Source organism: Aegilops tauschii, chromosome 6 (assembly GCF_002575655.3).
Source record: "Aegilops tauschii subsp. strangulata cultivar AL8/78 chromosome 6, Aet v6.0, whole genome shotgun sequence".
Lineage (NCBI taxonomy): Eukaryota > Viridiplantae > Streptophyta > Magnoliopsida > Poales > Poaceae > Aegilops > Aegilops tauschii.
Window position 1 is genome coordinate 11,931,700 of NC_053040.3, and position 22,831 is coordinate 11,954,530.

General features: G+C 43.2%; 1 non-coding gene across 5 annotated transcripts; it reads left to right on the forward strand.

The window, feature by feature from the left end:
• Nucleotides 1-11,163: 11,163 nt before the first annotated feature.
• On the forward strand, nucleotides 11,164-16,920 carry LOC109762889 (uncharacterized). Of its 5 annotated transcripts, none has more exons than XR_012186975.1 (6): nucleotides 11,164-11,528; nucleotides 12,888-13,053; nucleotides 13,135-13,264; nucleotides 13,656-15,379; nucleotides 15,467-15,936; nucleotides 16,533-16,920. It is a non-coding gene; the product is annotated as an uncharacterized protein (transcript). The 5 variants fall into 5 exon arrangements; XR_012186973.1 differs by having other exon boundaries at nucleotides 11,165-11,528; nucleotides 12,888-13,041; XR_012186972.1 differs by having other exon boundaries at nucleotides 11,165-11,528; nucleotides 12,909-13,041.
• Nucleotides 16,921-22,831: the final 5,911 nt, after the last annotated feature.

The following is a 22,831-nucleotide window of genomic DNA, read 5'->3' on the forward strand; positions in this document are numbered from 1 at the left end:
AGTATTCAGCAGATAGATGACCCTTAAGTGTGTGACCCTATAGGTTCGGTGAAGTATAGACATGACCCGGAACCCCTTCCGATCAATGATCAACATCGGAGCCGTGGACACCCATATTGACCCCTATACCCACACGAATAAATATTCGAGTGAACCTCCAGTTGCCGTGTGCTATTCCTGTTGCTTCGCGATATGTTACAAATACCCGAGGTGAGACATGTTGGCATTCCCGTGGATCAACAACTTGTCCACTATGCTAGTTACCTCGTTACCGGTATTGTTCTCTTTTCTCGTTATCGTGTTCCGGCATCCCCGTGATCAAATCACAAAGTGTCTGGCCAGACGATGATGGATACCGTAACACCGAGAGGGCCCAGAGATATCTCTCCATCGTCGGAGGAGCAAATCCCAATCTTGAGCTATCAAGTTACTTGACACACTTTTCCATGAACCCGTAAGCCGCCGTAATAGCCACCCATTTACGGATGACGTTTAACAAACCCCAAAGTTCATGAAGCAAGCATGAAGAAACTCGATACTCTCATGGTCTAAGGAATCATGCAAACGTTAACCATCTCTGTGTTATGTACCAATAAACTTGTGACGAATGAATCTCATAGCATAACATCATGCCGGGTCGATTCAACACAAATGTTCTCTTAACATTATGCCCTCAAGGTTGCTGACATAGACATGCCCATGATCAGGAAAACATAACCATCATGCAACACTTGAGCTAGTCTTAGAGGCCAGACTAGGAATACATTTTACCGTTTATTATTCCACACGTGCATATGAGTCTTCCTCCGAGCCTCGTGGTTATTGCAGACTCGAGAACCATAGCAGTTATAGCATGGAACATAAACATAATTATGAACTCGGAGATAAATAATATCATTTATTATTGCCTCTAGGGCATATCTCCTACAGACTCCCACTTGCACTAGAGTCAATAATCTAGTTAATGCTAATGCACTTTACACCTGTGGCACACCGGTGTAAATATGCTTCGCTTGTGGTATAGCCTGATGTCCAACGGATCTGACGACTTCAGTTCCGTGTGTATCTTTGCATGTCCTCGCGTTTTCACGTTTTCACAAAATTCATATTTTGTGTGGACTTGGCTTTGTATGTATGTGAATCATAGGTCGAACCTGGATTCCTCAGACTGAGTTATGGAGCAACTACCTGCAGTAGTGTCCCATTGTCAAAAGCCATCTTGGAACTATACTAAGTTCATGAATGAACTATATGATTCAACATCTTCTTTGTCGCTTCTAAAGCGTCAACATACTTAGCCCTTGTTATAGAATTCGCCACAGTAACTAGTTTGAACAAATTCCAACTAACTGTGCCACCACATTGTGTGTTACACAAAACCCTTAACTTAAATCGAAAATCGCACGGTGAAAAGATGAAGACTATCGATGTAACATTTTACAACGAACTCTTCATGATCTCCGCTTGCAAGAAAACATATCATCAGTACTTACTCTAGTACTCAATGACATCGTTCACTGTTGTCCCACGATCAGTACTTTGATCACTTTAGTATCCATACTCACAACACCTTGGGAGTATCGGACATATCTGTTTGTTTTACATACCATGGAATACATGATTAACCCAAACACAAAAGTGTGTGGAATCTGCATCATGTATTTTACTCATCAGTGTTTTGGGACACCGAGTCTTGCAAAAACTCCTTCCATGTGACTTTGGCAAGAATCACTCCTTGGCGTTTTAAATGCTAAAAGGTTTTAGCATCTTGTCAATATGTATTCATTGCTTAGCCCCATTAGGTAAATCTATCTCCATAGATCATCATGCCTAATATTGAGGCTATTTAGCCTAAGCACTTCATCGAAAAACTATTTTCAAATGAAGTCCTAATTCGTGTCAAGAAATTTATTTCCAATTACCAATGTGCCAAGCACATAAGGTTTTTAGAAATATTATTACGCTCCCACTTACTTTCTTGAATTACAAGCATCTTCGTTACCCATTGATGAAGTCAAAACCCCTTTGACCATTTCATCAAAACACAAAGATTCCAACTCCATTTTGCTCTCTTCTGTCCATTGCTGGAACTCTGAAGTTTGCATACCTACTAGCATCCTCTGGATCGACAAATTACTTTGGATTGTATCATATACAAGTCCTAGCTTTCATTTCCATCAGATGGAAATCCTTTTATCATCCATGTTTCATATCTCATGATTGAAATATGTATTAATTGCTAGTTCAACCCGAACCGACTTTAAGCATCGCTACGATGAAAACAACCTCATCGTGGTCAACTCTTGAACTTGTTATTTCAACAAGTCGAGCTTTATGGATAAAACATTTTTATCCATATCAGTTTTAAGTTCCATAAATATTCGTTAGACTCTAAGTCTTCCGAAAGGTGTATCAAGGTTTTAATCTTGAATCACTTATATGGAAACTAACTTGGGTTGTATTGGCATTTAGCCAATTCCGGAGTCAGGGCCCATCAACGCTTCCTTGTGTATCGTAGGTATAATGTTGTCTAACAACAATATCTCGTTTGCGCACCTGAGAGGTTTGCACGAGCCTTGCCTACGTGGTTCAGCTGCAAGTTCGACCGAAGTTCATACATTTTATTGTAGAGACTTCCGTATCAGTCGCAGTAGGAAACTCTGGAATTACTTCCAAGGTCTCTTTCCTTTGATCTGATGACTTAGATACTGTTTATCTCGTCGAGTTGCACTATTCTCCCACTCACCTTTTTGAAAGAACCATTCTCTTTAAAAGCACACCATTTCGCGGCAAAACTATTTGCCTCGGTATAGTGAGGGAGGAATACCCAACATTTTGGTATAACCTACAAAGTAGCACTTGTCTGATTTGGAATAGGTTTGTAACCTTTTACACAAGCCCCATATTCCAAATGTTAAGAAAAGATATAACATGGTTGGGCGTACCATACCATGGCTTCATTTCAACAGACCCGATGTAGCTCTTTTCAGTGTAAAAGCCGCAGTCTCTAAAGCATCACTTTAAAAGGGATAATGGCAAATTTATTTATGTCATCTTTCACCTTACCATGTCATAAATGGTTTGATTACATCTCCACAGACTTTCCACTTGCAGTGGTGTTCCAGGAGGTGCAAGTTATGAAACCCCTTTCACAACTCATCAGACATTCGCTAAACATGTAACTCAAATATTCCTTTGTGCAATCAAATTGCAGAAACATAATTTTCTTGTTACAATAACTTCTACTTCATTTCTGAGAACCTTTCGAATGATTTCAAAAGATCCAGACTTACGTCTCATCAAGTAAATATCCATATATCTACTTGAGTCATTTCTGAAGATAAATAAATCCACCACTAACAACACTTATCGGACTACACACATCAAATGTATGATCACTAATAAGTTTGTTGTTCGTTCCTTATGGCCTGTGAACGGTATTTTAGTCACTTCACTTTTCGGAGGAAAGTTGCAAGTGTCAGATGATTCAAAATCAAGAAGACTTCAAAATCCATCATAATGGAATTTTCCATGCGGTTTCTCCAATGTGACCAAATGTAGTGCCACACTTGTGTGGTATTCTTTTAGTCTTGCGACATTTAGCGTTAGTGTTATGGATGTATCATATTACCATCAATATTCATAACATACATGCCATCTTGGATGGAAGCATGGCCTTCATGTTATTCATAATACTTAACAACAATTGTTGTTTTTATGAACAACTCTTTTGCAACAAACATTGTGCAATGGGCTAGAATGTATGAAACTCTAAAATGAATTATGAAAGTAAACCCAGAGGTATTGTATTATTATCAATATTCATAACATACATCTCATTCATAATGAAAGTATGGCCCTTGTGTTATTCATAACATCGAACATAAAAAGTTCTCTTATGAACAACCTTCTTGCAAGATACCTTATGCAATGGGATAGAGTTTGTAAAACTCTAAATGAATTATGAAAATAAATACAGACGGCAATACACCGATGGAAGGTATAGTAACATTTACTATGTTCCCTGTGTATACCTTAACCTCATTTCTAGCTAGTCTTTCAGGCCATAGTAGTTCTTACATCGAGTTGCAACAGAATGCAATCGAGCGGGCAATTTTGTGATGAACTCACAATACCCAAGAATTAGTGATTAACATGTTTAACCATAATTCGCAAGAACTATATCTTTGACCAGCCTTCTATACATCAAAAACTTGTATGACATTCATACATGAGCTGGATATTCCAGTCTTCTTTCCTTTTGCCTTTATACTTCTATCAGTTTAACTTTTAGTATTTCTCCTACTCTCAGAAGAAGCACCCAACTTAAGAGTGGCATTAGCCCCGGACTTCCTAGGCGTGTAAGTCATACTAACACCCTTTGGACACTTCCTTTCTCTTTAAGTTGTTGTTTTATTCACCTTTCATTATATGACAGGCGTTCTTCTGGATCCCTTTCCCAACAGTCAAATGCATAGTAAACACTTTTACTAATACTTGCAAACAAACATTGCTTTGTTTGTATCTGAAAATAATTTTCAGTTCCATGAATATCATATAACTATCCCAACTTTCGGAGTTTGGGTTTCATGGAAGCAAACATATTCCACTTGACTGTAACAGAATCCTAGCTTTTGGATCGAAGGACGAGAGTCACATGATCCATAGCATTAGCGGGAGGATACGGAAAGCATGCGATAGGACAATGTCCTTCTCGGCACTTTTGAGGATAATACTCATATTACGTTACCAATCGTAAAGTTTTAACCAGATATTTAACAGTTATTCAATTTTAATAGGGAAGGTGGAAACGCGAACCATTATTCTACAACTATTTTGCAAGAAACACTTAGACAGTGTTCATAATTAATTGCACTGAGAATTAAACATGTTAATTCAACAGTGCGCTCCCACTCAAATCAATATCTCTCACAATTAATTTTGAGTGATACAAGATCCAGACTTCAATTCATCGCCATAGAATCATCATCTCATAACGGGAATTTTAATCGGTAGGCCAACTTGCCGATCACATCTCTATGTGACTCTTGCTCATCTTTCGATGCATGTGTTCCGAGCTCAGGACGATCCTGCCATGAACGTCAAGACAACCAAGTGATCTTGCTGCGAGGTCTGACCTCACCCGCCTCACACTTCTCTAGTCGTTCGTACCCATGCATCCATGGCGCACCCCGAAAAGATAGGTGCCGTGACGGTGCTACACTTGGGAGAACACTAACTACTTGATATTTTAAGTGAGAGATCACCCTAATAAAAGCGACTACCGCGCAATCAAGAAGGGTGCATCATAAGGGATAAACATCTCAGGCAATTCATAATAGCATGATATGGTATAGCCCTTTCTGACGGAGAAGTATTTCATTTCTTCGTCTTCGGCATTCGCGTCGGTGTTCACCTTCGCGAAGATTGCCACCACCTTGTTGATGCACCAGATAATATTGCTATCTCTATAGCTAACAAAATAATGCATTACAACAAGGTTGACACGCAGGTCATTAAAGTGCAATCATATGGCTCCAGCCATCATGCCGAATCATGACACGCAGGTCATGTTAATCAAATTACATCATATAGTCATCTCATACATAATCGAATTAGTATGAGCACTGCTATACCACATCACATGCACATCCTGCAAAACCAAGTTAGACGCCTCTAATAGGTTTATGCAAAATTTTATTTTACGTGGCTTCTAAGGTTTTGACTTAAACCGCAGCGACCAACGTTCATCATCAAGTATGATTATTCAGGTTGCTAGATTAACATCTCGGGGTGTATGAAACACGGGATAATTAAATCTCGAGCCCCATACTAAACTTCGTCATACGCATGACCCCCGTGCAGATCATATCTGCAATGCCCTTTCATCTGCGAATTTCATCTTTCTTTTGACTACGGCAGAACCCAAAGAACCGATAGCACTTCCATGATCAATCAGGATCACGGATTGCCAGAACTTTGTCAAATTCCACCATGCTGTCTCGAGATTGAGCAAACACAAATTCTAGGGAAGCAACAAGAACCTCGGGTAACAGATTTCATCTGTCACCCGCATAAATAATTTTCAGCAATAGATCTCATCTACTACCTAATTATATTATGCAATACCCATACATCTCCATGTATTCTAGATCGAAACCTGCATCTATGCATAGCATGGCTCTTGATGCCACTGTAGGGTAACGCAGCAGAAAACAAAAATTTTCCGACCTACGCACCAGCCCAGGACCACTATGGAGACTGCATACATGGTTTGATCTTTTTCGTTACCGACTCGTAGTGCAGCGGGAAGTAGAGTCGATGACGATCGGCGGTGCAGATCCCCGCAGCTAGGATTTACAACCTCCCAACCGCGAGGATGTATACCCTCATCTGCTCCTCAGACAGCCCTCCAGGAGGCGGTCGAACAGCCCCCCGGACGGTGTCGCGGACAGCCCTTCGGGAGGACCTTCGAAACTCGAACGGTCACTCGGACAGCCCTTCGGGAGGACCTTCGAAACTCGGACGGTCACACGGACAGCCCTTCGGGAGGCACTCACGAACTAAGACCGAAACTACGATCTCTCTACAGAGTTGCACACATACGGTGTCATCTATCCGGCAGGGCTTCGCCGTCCAGAACTAGTTCCTGCCGGAACCCAGACAGCCTTACGGCTCTACGAAACTCTTTTCGTGGGAGGGAGAGAAGAAGCCAGATAATGCATGGCATGTGTATGAGAGCAAGGGATGAGTGTGGAGGGCTGCCCCTCCACCTCTATTTATAGGAAATCCCAAGGGGGTAGGGTAGTTTCACAAAAAACCCAAAATGCACATGAATGAAGTCCTTCCACAAGGACCTAGGAGTGAAACCAAGGAACAAGAGGGTCCCCAAGGGGGGATACCCCATGTGGCCGGCCACACCCTCATGAGGGGCCCAAAAAATGGCTCCTATCCATCCATGTCATCCCCAAGATCTTTTGGAGCAAAGCCCCAAAAGGTGGCTTTCCATAAAGTAACCATAAAGCTGATTTTCACTATTCACGACGACATTTTTCAGCGTCTGATCGAACTGAAAATATTTATGTGGGCTAAGAACATTTCCAGTACCCACTAAAATGATTTTCAACGCGTTCCGAAACAATTCCGGTTTTAGTGATTTTCATCTGCGAAACGCATCTGAAGTGGCTCCGGCAGCTCCAGAACATTTCCGGTTTTTATCTCAGAAAATTCCAAAAAGCTTCCAGAATGATTCTGGCATCCTCCAAGAATTATCAGGCATGTGCCGAAACCAATTTGACTTAATGGTGTATCCCGAAACAACTTTTCGGTATCATCGAAACTTATCCGATGACCTCTCTCTGCGGTACGATTCCGCTGTCCGAAACTTTTCGGTGTCCGAAACTTTTTCGGTGATTTTCTCTCAGACTCCCTGTCTAGTATTCAGCAGATAGATGACCCTTAAGTGTGTGACCCTATAGGTTCGGTGAAGTATAGACATGACCCGGAACCCCTTCCGATCAATGATCAACATCGGAGCCGTGGACACCCATATTGACCCCTATACCCACACGAATAAATATTCGAGTGAACCTCCAGTTGCCGTGTGCTATTCCTGTTGCTTCGCGATATGTTACAAATACCCGAGGTGAGACATGTTGGCATTCCCGTGGATCAACAACTTGTCCACTATGCTAGTTACCTCGTTACCGGTATTGTTCTCTTTTCTCGTTATCGTGTTCCGGCATCCCCGTGATCAAATCACAAAGTGTCTGGCCAGACGATGATGGATACCGTAACACCGAGAGGGCCCAGAGATATCTCTCCATCGTCGGAGGAGCAAATCCCAATCTTGAGCTATCAAGTTACTTGACACACTTTTCCATGAACCCGTAAGCCGCCGTAATAGCCACCCATTTACGGATGACGTTTAACAAACCCCAAAGTTCATGAAGCAAGCATGAAGAAACTCGATACTCTCATGGTCTAAGGAATCATGCAAACGTTAACCATCTCTGTGTTATGTACCAATAAACTTGTGACGAATGAATCTCATAGCATAACATCATGCCGGGTCGATTCAACACAAATGTTCTCTTAACATTATGCCCTCAAGGTTGCTGACATAGACATGCCCATGATCAGGAAAACATAACCATCATGCAACACTTGAGCTAGTCTTAGAGGCCAGACTAGGAATACATTTTACCGTTTATTATTCCACACGTGCATATGAGTCTTCCTCCGAGCCTCGTGGTTATTGCAGACTCGAGAACCATAGCAGTTATAGCATGGAACATAAACATAATTATGAACTCGGAGATAAATAATATCATTTATTATTGCCTCTAGGGCATATCTCCTACAATCGGAAGCAGGCAAGGATTAAGATCAGTTTGCAGAGGCGGCGTAACATACGTGGAGCCAGCGCATCGGAGCCGATCGGATCGGTCGACTCGGTTTGGTATGTACAACCACCATGGAGTCATGTTGAAGGTGGAGTAGGAGTCTGATGGATGACTTCACTCTGAGCTGATGGAGGGGCTACGGCGTAAGTTAAGGAGAGTCGAAGCCTATTTCAGAGGGATAGCGAGAGACACGTGGATCGAACTGGGCGCCAGTGGTCTGATGGAGGCGTGATACTCGGCATCGGTCGGTGATGATCGATGGTTCTCTGCAGGGGTGGTTGAGGCAGTGGGGGCTAGCTACCCGGGAGACTCGACCAGGACAGCAGAGGCTCGACGCGGTGATAGCGGCGAGGCGTGCGGTAAGCACGGGACATAGCGACAGGCAAGGGCACCGGTGGTCAGATATGTTGTTAGACAAAGTGTGCAGGGGGTGCTGCAGCAGTGTTGACGAGTACCGAATTCAAGTTGGTGACTGGGTCTATCGGTGCCGGTTGATGGACAGGAGTTGACCATGGAGAATCTGAGAAAGTGGCGGAAAGTCTAAAATTGTCAAAAGCTGAGAGAGTACATGGCCGTATATTCTGTGGTGTTCAATGCACATTGCAAAGTGCGGATGGCAAGTACAGAAGGAGGCGGAGTGCTATAGCTATGGGACATGGCAAAGACTATCCGGAAAAAAGGATGAGACAACTGTGAATTTGACTCAGGGTGACACAGGGCGACGGTGAAATTCCTTCAAGTTTCACACAGACGGTCAAGAAAGAATGATATTGAGTTCAGGTAACTCTTGTATGTGACATTCAATATGTGAGTTGTCCACTTTCACGCACGTCAGTGATCGGTGTGTGATGGCGTTGGACGGATACTCTGAAAGTTGGGAGCACGAACTAGAGTAACAAGGAACTTAATTTTGCTCGAGTGTTGACTGTGGTCAAGAAAAGGAGGGACTACAGTTGCAGGTGGAGTCACATGGAGTCCGGGAGTAGCAGCGGTGCTCATGGTGTATCTCAAGTCCAATGTACATGGAGGTTCGATGCATGGATGAATCCAAGGTGGTGGAGGATATTCGCCAAGGTGGAGTTTGTTAGAGTTGTGTCGAATATTATTGTACAAGGTAGGTTACAGTTGGACTTGGTTCTGGACTGTGTGTAGACAGGGTAAGAGTTGTGTCCTAATAGGATACTTGTATCCTAGGCCTCTCATATATATTGGGGGTAGACACACGATGTAACCTATGCCAACATAATAGCACGGGCACGCGGGGGAGCCGGCGGCGTATGCCGGCGCCCGGGCGGCCGGGGTGCGGTATTGTGACGGCGTCATGGGGAGGAGCGCCCGTAGTCAGGCCCCGGGGATGTAGCCATGATGATGAACCTCATTAATAAATCTCGGTGTCGTGCTCGTGTGATTGATTGATCCTCAGTAGATCGACGGAGTGCCTCGGATTATTCTAACAGGATTTAAAATGATGATGTTACTTGATGTAGGAACTACGGTATACTATGACTATAACACGTTTTGTTGTTTTTTGTATTGTTTCAGTGCATGAGTCAGAACCCTGTAAGATTTCACCTTGCTCCAATTACTCTATCAGAACTCGTGGTTCTACATGTTGCTGGCTCCCAACAAAATATATATAAGGTATGCCAAGAGTGTTCCAGAGAGAGCGACTTAACAAGTTTTGATGAGAATATGTACGTTAATGAGCACACTATCTTCAATAAGCATGACACAATGGTATTTACAGTAGGATGCGTGCAAGAAATTATCTAGATGCAATACATTGCAGTAATTATGAGGCCAATGACGAAGGAGTTTCTTCCCTAAGCCTACGAGGCTAGGGAAAACTCTCCCTCCAAACTTCGCCGGCGAGCCTGTGGATTCGCCTCCGCTTTGTCTGCTGCTTCGGCGGCCGATGGCAGGGAAGGTAATCCCTGTGCCTCCACTCTGGTTAGTAGTTTAGGTTAGGGTTTTCTAGTCCTCGCAGGTGCGCTGCTCGAGCGGATGGCAGCGCTACTTCTTCGAGTTTGTCTTCCGGGCTCCGGTCCTCCTTGAGTTCGTCCATCTGGATGCAGTCGACAATGCTCCGGTGTAGACTCCTTCCGTCTCTTTGGGGCGGTGAGGTTAGGGTTTCTCGCCCTGTGGTGAGATTTGGTGCCAGGTGCTTCAACGGCGACGACTACGGCTCCAGGGCGCTGGTCCTTAGGAGCACGTGCACGAAGATTTCTCGGCTCTCCTCGACAAGGTCAAGCCGGCTCCGGTAGAGGAGCGGCGACATTGACGCGCCGGTGGCTCGTTCTGGCGGCATTAGTGTTGGGGGGTCTTGGAATCTTAATGTAATTTTTATTATGTTCGAAACTGCTTGTAATTCTGGTGAACTTTGACAATAGATCTGGATGATTTTTGCCAAAAAAAAAAGACGAAGGAGAACACAAATGCTCATACCTTATACATGGTTGAACATTCTCTCGAGAAGATGTAGTGTTCATCCTTAGTTTTATCACACCCTATCTGGACGAGTCACAAAAACATATATTAAGAACAATATGCATCATCAAATATGTATAACAGTATCTATCATTCTATGAATATAAGAACAGGGAACGACTTGTGTAGAATCTGAGCTTGCTGTACAAAAATAGAAGAAATGATGTTGGGCCGTTGGATGAGAGATCGATGGCACAGGCATGGATGGAGGGATCTTTGCACAAAATTTGCAAAAAGGTCCAGCGCTACAAGCAAATTTGCTTTCGCTACCCTCCCTAGTCTCTACCAAATCCTTACACAGCGAGGGCACAGGATCGAAAATTTCTCGGCGGCGGGGGCGGCGGCGGCGGCGGCGGCAGCTCAGATCCTGAGCCAAGCCGGGCGGGCTCGCGCAGCAAAGATGCTGATCCATCTCCTCTCCAATGGCTCCTAACCATTTCGTCGCCGGTGGCGCAGTTTGAGGCAGATTAGATCGGATTCCTTACCTCCTCCCCACTCTCAGGCTCCCAGATCAGCTCGCGGCCGTCCTCCTCCACCCCCCACCCCCACTCCCTCTCGTGATTCCTCGCCTCCTTCCCGACCGGCCGCTTCTGGTTCTCCGAACAGGCCACCCCACCACGGTTCTTCGTTCTTCTGGTAAATATAAATGTTTAATTTTTATTAGCTATGATATTGGTAGTACATCTCTATAGTTTTTTATTCTTTCTACTTGTTATTGTCGAATCTGTCCATTTAGTTGCTGGGTATTGTGTATTGCCAACAGAAGAACAATGAACAACAGCTTGAGTACAGTAGAAGCAGATCCGTTCTGGGGTGATGCTTATGTTTGTTGGATTCTTATTTTACTCAGACGCAGCATGTTGATTAGTGCTGTGACATAATTATGGTATTGTGTATTGCTACCATAAGCAGCGCACCAACTGTACATAAACGCTAACCGGTTTCTAGCAGGAAGCAATACACTAGCAAATCTAGCTATTCTGGCGATTCTTTAGTGGCAAGCCGAAACGCACACACATGAGACACAGTGGCTATTTTTCTCTCTCTCTCTCTCTCCATGCAAAGATACATACTCCCTCCGTCCTTGAAAGAGTGTACTTCCAACTTTGTTGGAGGGTCAAACTATCTCAAAGTTTGACCGAGTTTGTGTAAAAGTATATCAATGTTTGTGAAACCAAATAGGTATACGACGAAAATATATTTTATTATGAATCTAATGCTACTAATTTGATGGCATAAATGTTGGTCTATTATTGTATAAATATGGTCAAACATAAAAAAGTTTGACTTTCCAACAAAGTTGGAAGTACACTCTTTTAAGGACGGAGGGAGTATGCTAATGCATGGATATATACGCGCCCGTGCAGCCGACTTGTACAACTCTGAATCTATTTCAAACCGGTTACTTTCCTAATCTAATCACTAGGACTACAATAGGAAACAAACAACTATTCTCTATGGACAAGTTTGTTAATTCCAACAGCTTGGTGGATCGCTGCTAGACAACTTTCCAATCAGCTGAAGCAAATGGAACAAGTTGATATGTTGTGGTTTTGTAATGATGGTAGTTGTTGGCCTCCATTTCTACTGCTTTTGCTTTGCGCTGTGTCGGATACCTTTTTAGCTTGCCCAGTACAGGGGTTACTTTAGCCTCCCTTGCTCTAGTGTTAAACTGGAACACTTGTATTCTTTAGATTTTTTTGCCCTTTCTCTGCAGCAACACATTGGTTTAACAGAAATGAAATAGGAGGGGGGAGCTCTCTTTTTTTCATAAAGAAGTTTTGATATTGTATCGAAAAACACAGATCTGAATTTAAAATTGTCCGTCATACCCAAACTCTTGAATTTCTATGCAGAAAGGGAATATGTACTGTAATTAATTACATTTGTTATTGGTTGGGTGCTCACTCCAGTATTTGTATGCACATGAATATTTTCTTGTCCTTCTGTTTAGCTTTTTGTACCAGAGTAACTAATTACATTTCCCTATAATAGAATTTTTCCCCCATGTGGCAGAAGTTTGACATGGAAAAGATGATCCCCGGTCTAAATTTGCAATTCCCATCTCAGGATCCAGGAATGGAGAGTAGCAGTGCAATATCTCCCCTAGGAGGGCCCTCAATTGCAGCATGTGTACCAGCACTATCAGGTGACAATAGTGGTACGAGAAAGTCATCTCCTGATGTATCTAACATTATGTTAATCCCTTGTGTGATGTTGGTTGCTAAAAAATTGTTTGCAGCCATGGAATCGGTCAACAGTGTTCAAAATCAAGATTTCAGCGATGCAACGTCATTTGCAGAAATTAATTCCCCAATGCTTCTCATTGATGAATCCAGTACACCGAAAAAAAAGAATCATTCTCTCAAGAGGTACACACAGTTTCGTATTTTAATGTAATGTAACTTCTTATTTTTGTCCATGTTAAACTACATGAATACATTCAAGTTTGATAGGAAAATATACACTTATCATATGTCATGTCCATGTCAAACCTTAGTTGGCAAACATATGCTAACTAAACAGCGGAGATATGTACAGTAGAAACTAGACGACCCTATTGTGTTATAACACTTGTCACAACCTGTAATACTCGCATTAAATGGACATTCCATATGGGAGTAGTAATTGAAATTAGTTTGATTTAAACTATATTTTTGGCAGTGACACAATGAGTCATAAGTGAATACCATGTAGTCTTTACAAGTGAGATGGTGTTGTCATGTGAGGGTAATGTTACTGAAATTGCAATTAATGTTGCAGGGTTATTTGTATAAACCCCAGTGTGACGAGGAATTGAAGCCAAAAGTAGGGATGATATTTGATGACATTGGCTCGGTGCTGGAATTTTACAAGACATATGCACACAATGTCGGATTTGGTGTACGTCTTCGACAACAGAGGGTCGTAGATAATGTGCTTCAATGGAAACGCTTCCTGTGTGCAAAAGAAGGCTTTCGTCCCGAGAAAGGTATGGTTGTTGTTGAGGCTTCAAAGAAAAGGAGGAAGGTTAAATTGACTAGATGTGGATGTGAAGCTTATATATATGTCACTCGGGAAAGTAATGGAAAATACAAGATAGCTTCACTCACTGAATATCACAATCACCCTTTTGTGCCACCTAGCCAGCAACACTTGATTAGATCCAATCGTCAAGTTAGTGAAAGAGTGAAGACAACGCTTCACAATTGCCAGAAAGCTAGCATTGGCACTGCCTTAGCTTATAGGCTGCTTAATGTTGGCGCTGGTGGTTTTCAGCATGTTGGGTGCACCCAGAAAGACCTACAGAATCACTACGGTGGACTGAAAAATAAAATAAGAAATTGTGATGCTCAAATGTTGGTGGACCAATTTGGTAGACTGAAGGCTCTGAACCCTGCTTTTTTCTTTGAATATGAAGTTGACGAGATCGGTACATTGATTCGTTTATTCTGGACGGATGCATCAAGTAGGAAAAACTATGGGCATTTCAGCGATGTCGTATCTTTTGATTCGACATACAGCACTAACCAATATGAATACACGTTTGCGCCCTTCACTGGAGTAAACCATCATATGCAAAGTGTCTTGTTTGGGGCGGGGTTTCTACTTCATGAGACAGAAGAATCCTATACTTGGTTGTTCAGGTCATTTCTTAGAGCAATGGGTGGGGTTGCGCCTAGAGTGATCATAACTGATGAATGTGTTAAGATGAAAAATGCAATTGGAAAAACTCTACCAAATACGACACATCGATTGTGCATGTGGCACATTATGGAAAAGGTTCCAGGGAAGGTACGTCCGGAGTTGAGGAATAACCTTGTGTTCTATGATAGGCTGAAATATTGTGTGTGGAATTCTGAAACACCTGCTGAATTTGAGGATAGATGGCAGTCTTTCATCACAGAGTTTCAGTTGGAGGAGCACGAATGGTTCGCCAAAAGGTATAGGCTTCGTGCGATATGGATACCAGCTTATTTCATGGACATTCACCTAGCTGGTCTACTCAGGACAACTTCTATTTCAGAGAGTGCAAATTCATTTTTTAAACGTTTCATCCGTCGCAAGCTTACCTTTGTTGAGTTTTGGCTAAGATTTGACACTGCTTTGAAAGCTCAAAGGCAAAGTGAGCTAATGGCTGATAACACAAGTGAATACACAACAAGTGAGTTGTTGACATCATGGGAAATAGAGAGACAAGCCAGAGCACTATTCACACATGAGGTTTTTGAATTGTTTCAGGCTCAGGTGCTTGCTGCCAGAGATGATTGTGATGTTCAGCAGACAGAAAAGCGTGAGGGAATTAAAATCATGTTTGTCAGCGATCAATACAAGAAGATTAGATAAGTGTGTTATGACACAACATCCATGACTGCTAAATGTTCTTGCAAGCTTTTTGAGTCCAAGGGAATTGTGTGTCGTCACATTATCAGGGTATTGAGGGGTGCAAAAATAAATGAATTGCCAAGCCTTTATATTCTTAAGCGATGGCAGAAAATTTGCAAAAGGTATATTTATTATCATGTAGATGTAGACACATTAATCTACCTTGACCCACATGATGTGATGATGTGATTTTTTTTCCTATTTCCTAGGGACATTGTCTATGATGGGGAAGGGAATATTCTTGAAGAAAATTTAATAGATCCAATTGACATTACTGTGAAAAGGAAGATAGTTGCTGTGAGGGATAAGCTAGAAGATCTCATACGGAATTCCAAACGCTCCATGGAAGGAATTGAATTCCTGCACAATAGTTTGTGTAGCATTGAGTTGGGTTTAGCCCAACTAGTTTCGGCCGTACCATGCAATACACAAGAAAATGAGGAGTCGTGTATTGGGAGCATCATTCCAAAGCATGTTACCATCCTCACACCTAAGGATATCAATGCAAGGGGCACATGCTCTAGAATAAAGGGGCATAGGATGGTGTGAGGAGTGGATCTGGTGAGAAGAGAAGGCCTGGAATTCATCAAAAAGTCGCACGCAAATGCAGCATTTGTAAGGAAATGGTGTTTCATGATGCAAGAACATGTTCTAAGAAACAAACGACAAAACAATAGAGGTTTGTGCTTCTTCTTGCTTCGAAGACTACCACTTATTTGTCTTGCTATGACCACTCAACTAGGTTGATTGAAAAGATTAGGCATACATAGATAATTTACCAGAGATATGTGTGCCTTCCATTTTTACTGACCTATGGTATCGCTACAGCAAGGAGTATATGATTTAGTACTAATCCTTCATCCATGACATGAGCCTATCTGGCATCTTGTTCATTTATATTTTCCTGTGCTGTTGTGGTTTTCTTATTATTGAAGGTATAATATAATGCATGCCACCAAGTTTGTTGTTTATAGCTATCAAATTTGAATAATAATTTACATCTACAGGGCATTGATAAAACTCCCTTTAAATTGCTCAATGCCACTTATTTGTCGTTCCCATTTGTGCACCAATCATGGAATTGTAATCCATTTATCGTAGGTCTATAATGGAATAATGAACTATGCTGCAACAAAATATTTGTACTCTCTGTTATGTTTCCTAGGTTGCAGTGCTGAATGAAGCTGGACATATAGAACGACTGTCTCTCTTCTCAAGATATGCTATTTGGTATATGTTGTTGACTGACCCCTATTTACTTGTGTGTTCACCTAGGTAGATCGAGCTGATCAAGTGTATAAGAGCCCATGGAGGTTGTCATCTCTTTCCCAGCAGGAAGCTCGATTGCTAGGAAGCACTAACACGAGGCAAAACAACAGATATTTTCGGTCTTGTACCAGCAAGATGCTTGTTGGGCGATGATAATTTCAGTCTTTACCACTTGGTCTTGCCGGCCATGTACTAAAAATGATCTGTATGCCTCATGTACCCAAGTACTCAAATGCTTGCTGAGCACTGATAATTTCAGTCCTTAATTTGCTCTACTTCCAGTTTGACATGTATGCGTGGTTCTACTTGCCTCTTCGTGATGTGTTCTCATGTACTGAAATGCTTGCCGAGCAGCTATAATTTCAATCCTTAGGTTGCTATATTTCCAGTTTGACATGTACGTGTGATTCTACCTGATCCGGGATGGCTTATTATCCCATGTGCTCAAATATTTGTTATATATACGGTTGTTTCTTAGTGACCAAGATGTTCAACTCTCTTGAAAAGTTAGTGGTGTAACATAAATGTGTCTGGATTTTGTGCAGTAAATATTTGCTCAGATTTTATATGAGACCAGTTGTTTCAAACTAAGAGATGGGCATCAGCACAGTTCATGTCTGAAAATAGTTGTATTTCACGAAGACTTCAGGTGCATAATGCAAAATGTCCTATTTCATGTCTAACTGTCAGAGGGGGTTTTCTGTAAAGTCTACATTAAGTGGGCTGAGATCCCTCCACCTAAATCTGTACCATTGATCTCCAATCTAGTGGTCCAGGATGTCTTTTTCTATTTTTGTACAGCAAGCTCAGATTCTACACAAGTCGTTCCCGAACATACATATCATTATTGTTTTATCTAGCATGGATGATTTTCTATGATTTTTGTACAATCACTCATAATTTTATATGGAGTTAAGCATACTGTAGGTTGATTTTCTATAAGCACCCTATCTCTTCTCAGCCAGGCCCTACTCAGCCTATCTCATTCTACATCTACTCCTATCAACCAGGCCCGGCTAACAATGCAACCAAACACGCCCTAAGCAATGCGCAAGAAGTCTCAGTGGCCAGCAGCAGCGTGGAGCGGTCTAGTTGACGTAGTCGTCCAAATGGATACCTTGCACGCCACGACGGACGGCTCATATGTCCACACATGGATGAATGTTGCCGGGTTGATGGATTCTTGACCGGACACACAGTGAAGCGCGTCGTTTGACATTGGGGAGATGAAAATGCTGCGCTCAAAGCCCCAAACAAGACCTCATCCCTGGTGCACCAAGTTGCGATCAATTATTCTCTACTCCTAGATATTCCCTCCATTCATAAATATAAAATGTTTTGGATATTTCAGTATAAACTACATATACATTAAAATAAGTGAACAAACACACTAAAACGTGTCTATAACACATCTGATTCATAAAAAAGTTAGAAGATCTTATATTTTTGAACGGAGGGAGTAGAAACGAATTTGTTAAGCTCCGTATATGAGCAACTTATATGTCCTTGAGTGGTTCTACGATATATGCCATTATTCCATTTTGCCAAAGAATAAAGAAACATCACTTGAAGAGCACACATGGGGTTTTTTTTTCTAGGAAAAGAGCACACATGGTTTCATTTGTTGCAGCCTAAATACTCATCTCCCATATTCACGAATGGATGCATGTTGGTTGAACGTTTAGTGGAATTGACCGTGTAAATTCTGGCGCACGGTGAACCATATATATCCCTGTCCAGCTTCCAAGTAATAGACGTGTCAAGTGCAGCAAACGGCAACATCTATCTCCACCATAATTTAAATATAAGCCAATTACATATTATCGAATGTAAACTCCATTACCAAGCAGTCCACTTGGTAATGTACCAAAAAAGGTTGCAACCAATAATAAATCAATGTAAACTCCATCGATAAAAAGGGACCGCGTGAATTGAGTATGTACTCCCACGAGAAGGGTAATAACGGACGGATGTCGTTCCCTACGCCTTCCACGAGTGTGGTAGAACCGTGCGACACACGTTGGCCGGCTCTCTACGTTGCCAGTCTCAGGGCGGCGGGTCTCCTGGTGTACCGCTGGGGGGCCTGCTCTAGCAGGCAGACTTGGAGCGTCTCCTACTGCTAGAATGCCGCCCCCAAGGGGGTAACGACACATGAATGCCGTCGTCATCCGATCAACTGATCTAGGGTTTCCCCCGGAGGTATTGGATGGGTTTGGTGAAGGAAATATGCCCTAGAGGCAATAATAAAGTTGTTATTTATATTTCCTTATATCATGATAAATGTTTATTATTCATGCTAGAATTGTATTAACCGGAAACTCAGTACATGTGTGAATACATAGACAAACAGAGTGTCACTAGTATGCCTCTACTTGACTAGCTCGTTAATTAAAGATGGTTAAGTTTCCTAGCCATAGACATGAGTTGTCATTTGATTAACGGGATCACATAATTTGGTTAAGTTAGACCCATCCGTTAGCTTAGCACGATGATCGTTTAGTTTGTTGCTATTGCTTTCTTCATGACTTATACATGTTCCTATGACTATGAGATTATGCAACTCCCAAATACCGGAGGAACACTTAGTGTGCTATCAAACGTCACAACGTAACTGGGTGATTATAAAGATGCTCTACAAGTGTCTCCGATGGTGTTTGTTGAGTTGGCATAGATCGAGATTAGGATTTGTCACTCCGATTGTCGGAGAGGTATCTCTGGGCCCTCTCGGTAATGCACATCACTATAAGCCTTGCAAGCAATGTGACTAATGAGTTAGTTACGGGATGATGCATTGCGGAACGAGTAAAGAGGCTTGCCGGTAACGAGATTGAACTAGGTATTGAGATACCGACGATCGAATTTTGGGCAAGTAACATACTGATGACAAAGGGAACAACGTATGTTGTTATGCGGTTTGACCGATAAAGATCTTCGTAGAATATGTGGGAGCCAATATGAGCATCCAGGTTCCGCTATTGGTTATTGACTGGAGATGAGTCTCGGTCATGTCTACATAGTTCTCGAACCCATAGGGTTCGCATGCTTAACGTTCGATGACGATCGGTATTATGAGTTTATGTGTTTTGATGTACCGAAGGTTGTTTGGAGTCCTGGATCTGATCACGAACATGACGAGGAGTCTCGAAATGGTCGAGACATGAAGATTGATATATTGGAAGGTTATGTTTGGACACCGGAAAGGTTTCGGATGAGTTCGGGCATTTCAAGAGTACCGAGGGGTTACCGGAACCCCTCGTAGAGTTAATGGGCATTAATGGGATTTAGTGGAAGAGAGGAGGAGGCGGCCAAGTGGGAGGCACGCGCCCCCCAAGCCCAATCCGAATTGGGGAGGGGGTCGGCCCCCTTTCCTTTCTTTCCCTCTTCCCTTCCTTCCCCCTTCTAGTTGGACTAGGAAAGGGGGGAAACCTACTCCTAGTAGGAGTAGGAATCCCCCCCCTTGGGGCGCGCCATAGGAGGCCGGCCTCCCCCTCCTCAATTCCTTTATATAAGGTGAAGGGGGGCACCCCATAGACACACAAGTTGATTCTTAGCCGTGTGCGGTGCCCCCTTCCACATATTTACACCTCGGTCATATCGTTGTAGTGCTTAGGCGAAGCACTACGTCGGTAACTTCATCATCACCGTCATCACGCTGTCGTGCTGACGAAACTCTCCCTCGGCCTCAGCTGGATCAAGAGTTTGAGGGACGTCACCGAGCTGAACGTGTGCAGATCGCGGTGGTGCCGTGCGTTCGGTACTTGATCGATTGGATCGAGAAGACGTTCGACTACATCAACCGCGTTACTTAACGCTTCTGCTTTCGGTCTACGAGGGTACGTGGACACACTCTCCCGCTCGTTGCTATGCATCACATAGGTAGATCTTGCGTGATCGTAGGTAAATTTTTGAAATACTGCGTTCCCCAACATTTGGGATTTGTACCTCGATGATGCCTTCATGAAGGAAATGATGATAAGGGCATCGTCATCATCGGCTACGGCCAACGACTGAAGACCAAGTTTTCACTCGGATCCGTCCCAAGAAATCCACCCGACAACCTGTGCACTGTCTCGACCACCTTCAAAGCCCCAGATCTAGCCGCCTAGATCCGGCGACCAACCACAACAGCAGTGCCACCGTAGGAGCCCTGGCACACCGGCCACTGCCTGAATGCGCCACCACTGGAGCCTGGGAGGACTCCCACCCCACCTCGCCAAACCGCGAGAGCCGCCGAGATGGATCCCGCACGCTCATCACCGTCTCTGATCGGAACCAATCCGTGGCAAAACCACGAGATCGCCGTGCTACCTCTTGAGCACTGCGTTGGTTTTCCCTTAAAGAGGAAAGGGTGATGCAGTAAAGTTGCTTAAGTATTTCCCTTAGTTTGAGAACCAAGGTATCAATCCAGTAGGAGACCATGCTCGAGTCCCACGCACCTACACAAACAAATAAGAACCTCACAACCAACGCGATAAAGGGGTTGTCAATCCCTTCACGATCACTTACGAGAGTGAGATCTGATAGAGATGATAAGATAATATTTTTGGTATTTTTATGATAAAGAGTAAAAGTAAAGATTGCAAGGTAAACGGTAATAAAAATAACGGGAGATTAATATGATGGAAAAGAGACCCGGGGGCCATAGGTTCACTAGTGGCTTCTCTCAAGATAGCATAAATATTACGGTGGATAAACGAATTACTGTCGAGCAATTGATAGAATTGAGCATAGTTATGAGAATATCTAGGTATGATCATGTATATAGGCATCACGTCCGTGACAAGTAGACCGACTCCTGCCTGCATCTACTACTATTACTCCACACATCGACCGCTATCCAGCATGCATCTAGAGTATTAAGTTCATAAGAACGGAGTAACGCTTTAAGCAAGATGACATGATGTAGAGGGATAAGCTCATGCAATATGATATAAACCCCATCTTTTTAACCTCGATGGCAACAATACAATACGTTTCGTTTCCCCTACTGTCACTGGGATCAAGCACCGCAAGATTGAACCCAAAGCTAAGCACTTCTCCCATTGCAAGAAAGATCAATCCAGTAGGCCAAACCAAACTGATAATTCGAAGAGACTTGCAAAGATAACCAATCATACATAAAAGAATTCAGAGGAGAATCAAATATTGTTCATAGATAATCTTGATCATAAACCCACAATTCATCGGATCTCCACAAACACACCGCAAAAGAAGATTACATCGAATAGATCTCCAACAGAATCGAGGAGAACTTTGTATTGAGATCCAAAGAGGGAGAAGAAGCCATCTAGCTAATAACTATGGACCCGAAGGTCTGAGGTAAACTACTCACACATCATCGGAGAGGCTATGTTGTTGATGTAGAAGCCCTCCGTGATCAATGCCCCCTCCGGCGGAGCGCCGGAAAAGGCCCCAAGATGGGATCTCACGGGTACAGAAGGTTGCGGCGGTGGAAATAGGGTTTTGGCTCCGTATAGGATGTTTACAGGGTACGTAGGTATATATAGGAGGAAGAAGTAGGTCGGTAGAGCTACGAGAGGCGCACGAGGGTGGAGGGCGCGCCCAGGGGGTAGGCGCACCCCCCTGCCTCGTGGCCTCCTCGTTCGTTTCTTGATGTCCACTTCAAGTCCTCTGGATCACGTTTGTTCCGAAAATCACGTTCCCGAAGGTTTCATTCCGTTTGGACTCCGTTTGATATTCTTTTCCTTCGAAACACTGAAATAGGCAAAAAAACAGCAATTTGGGCTGGGCCTTCGGTTAATAGGTTAGTCCCAAAAATAATATAAAAGTGTATAATAAAGCCCATTAAACATCCAAAACAGAATATATAATAGCATGGAACAATCAAAAATTATAGTGTTGGGGAACGTAGCAGAAATTCAAAATTTTCTACGCATCACCAAGATCAATCTATGGAGTAATCTAGCAACGAGGGGAAGGGGAGTGAATCTACATACCCTTGTAGATCGCGATGCGGAAGCGTTGCAAGAACGCGGATGAGGGAGTCGTACTCGTAGCGATTCAGATCGCGGTTGATTCCGATCTAAGCACCGAAAGAACGGTGCCTCCGCGTTCAACACACGTGCAGCCCGGTGACGTCTCCCACGCCTTGATCCAGCAAGGAGAGAGGGAGAGGTTGGGGAAGACTCCATCCAGCAGAAACACGACGGCATGGTGGTGGTGGAGGAGCGTGGCAATCCCGCAGGGCTTCGCCAAGCACCGCGGGAGAGGAGGAGGAGGGAGAGGGATATGGCTGCCCGAAAGAGAGACGTTCTCGTGTGTCTTGGGCAGCCCAAACCTCAACT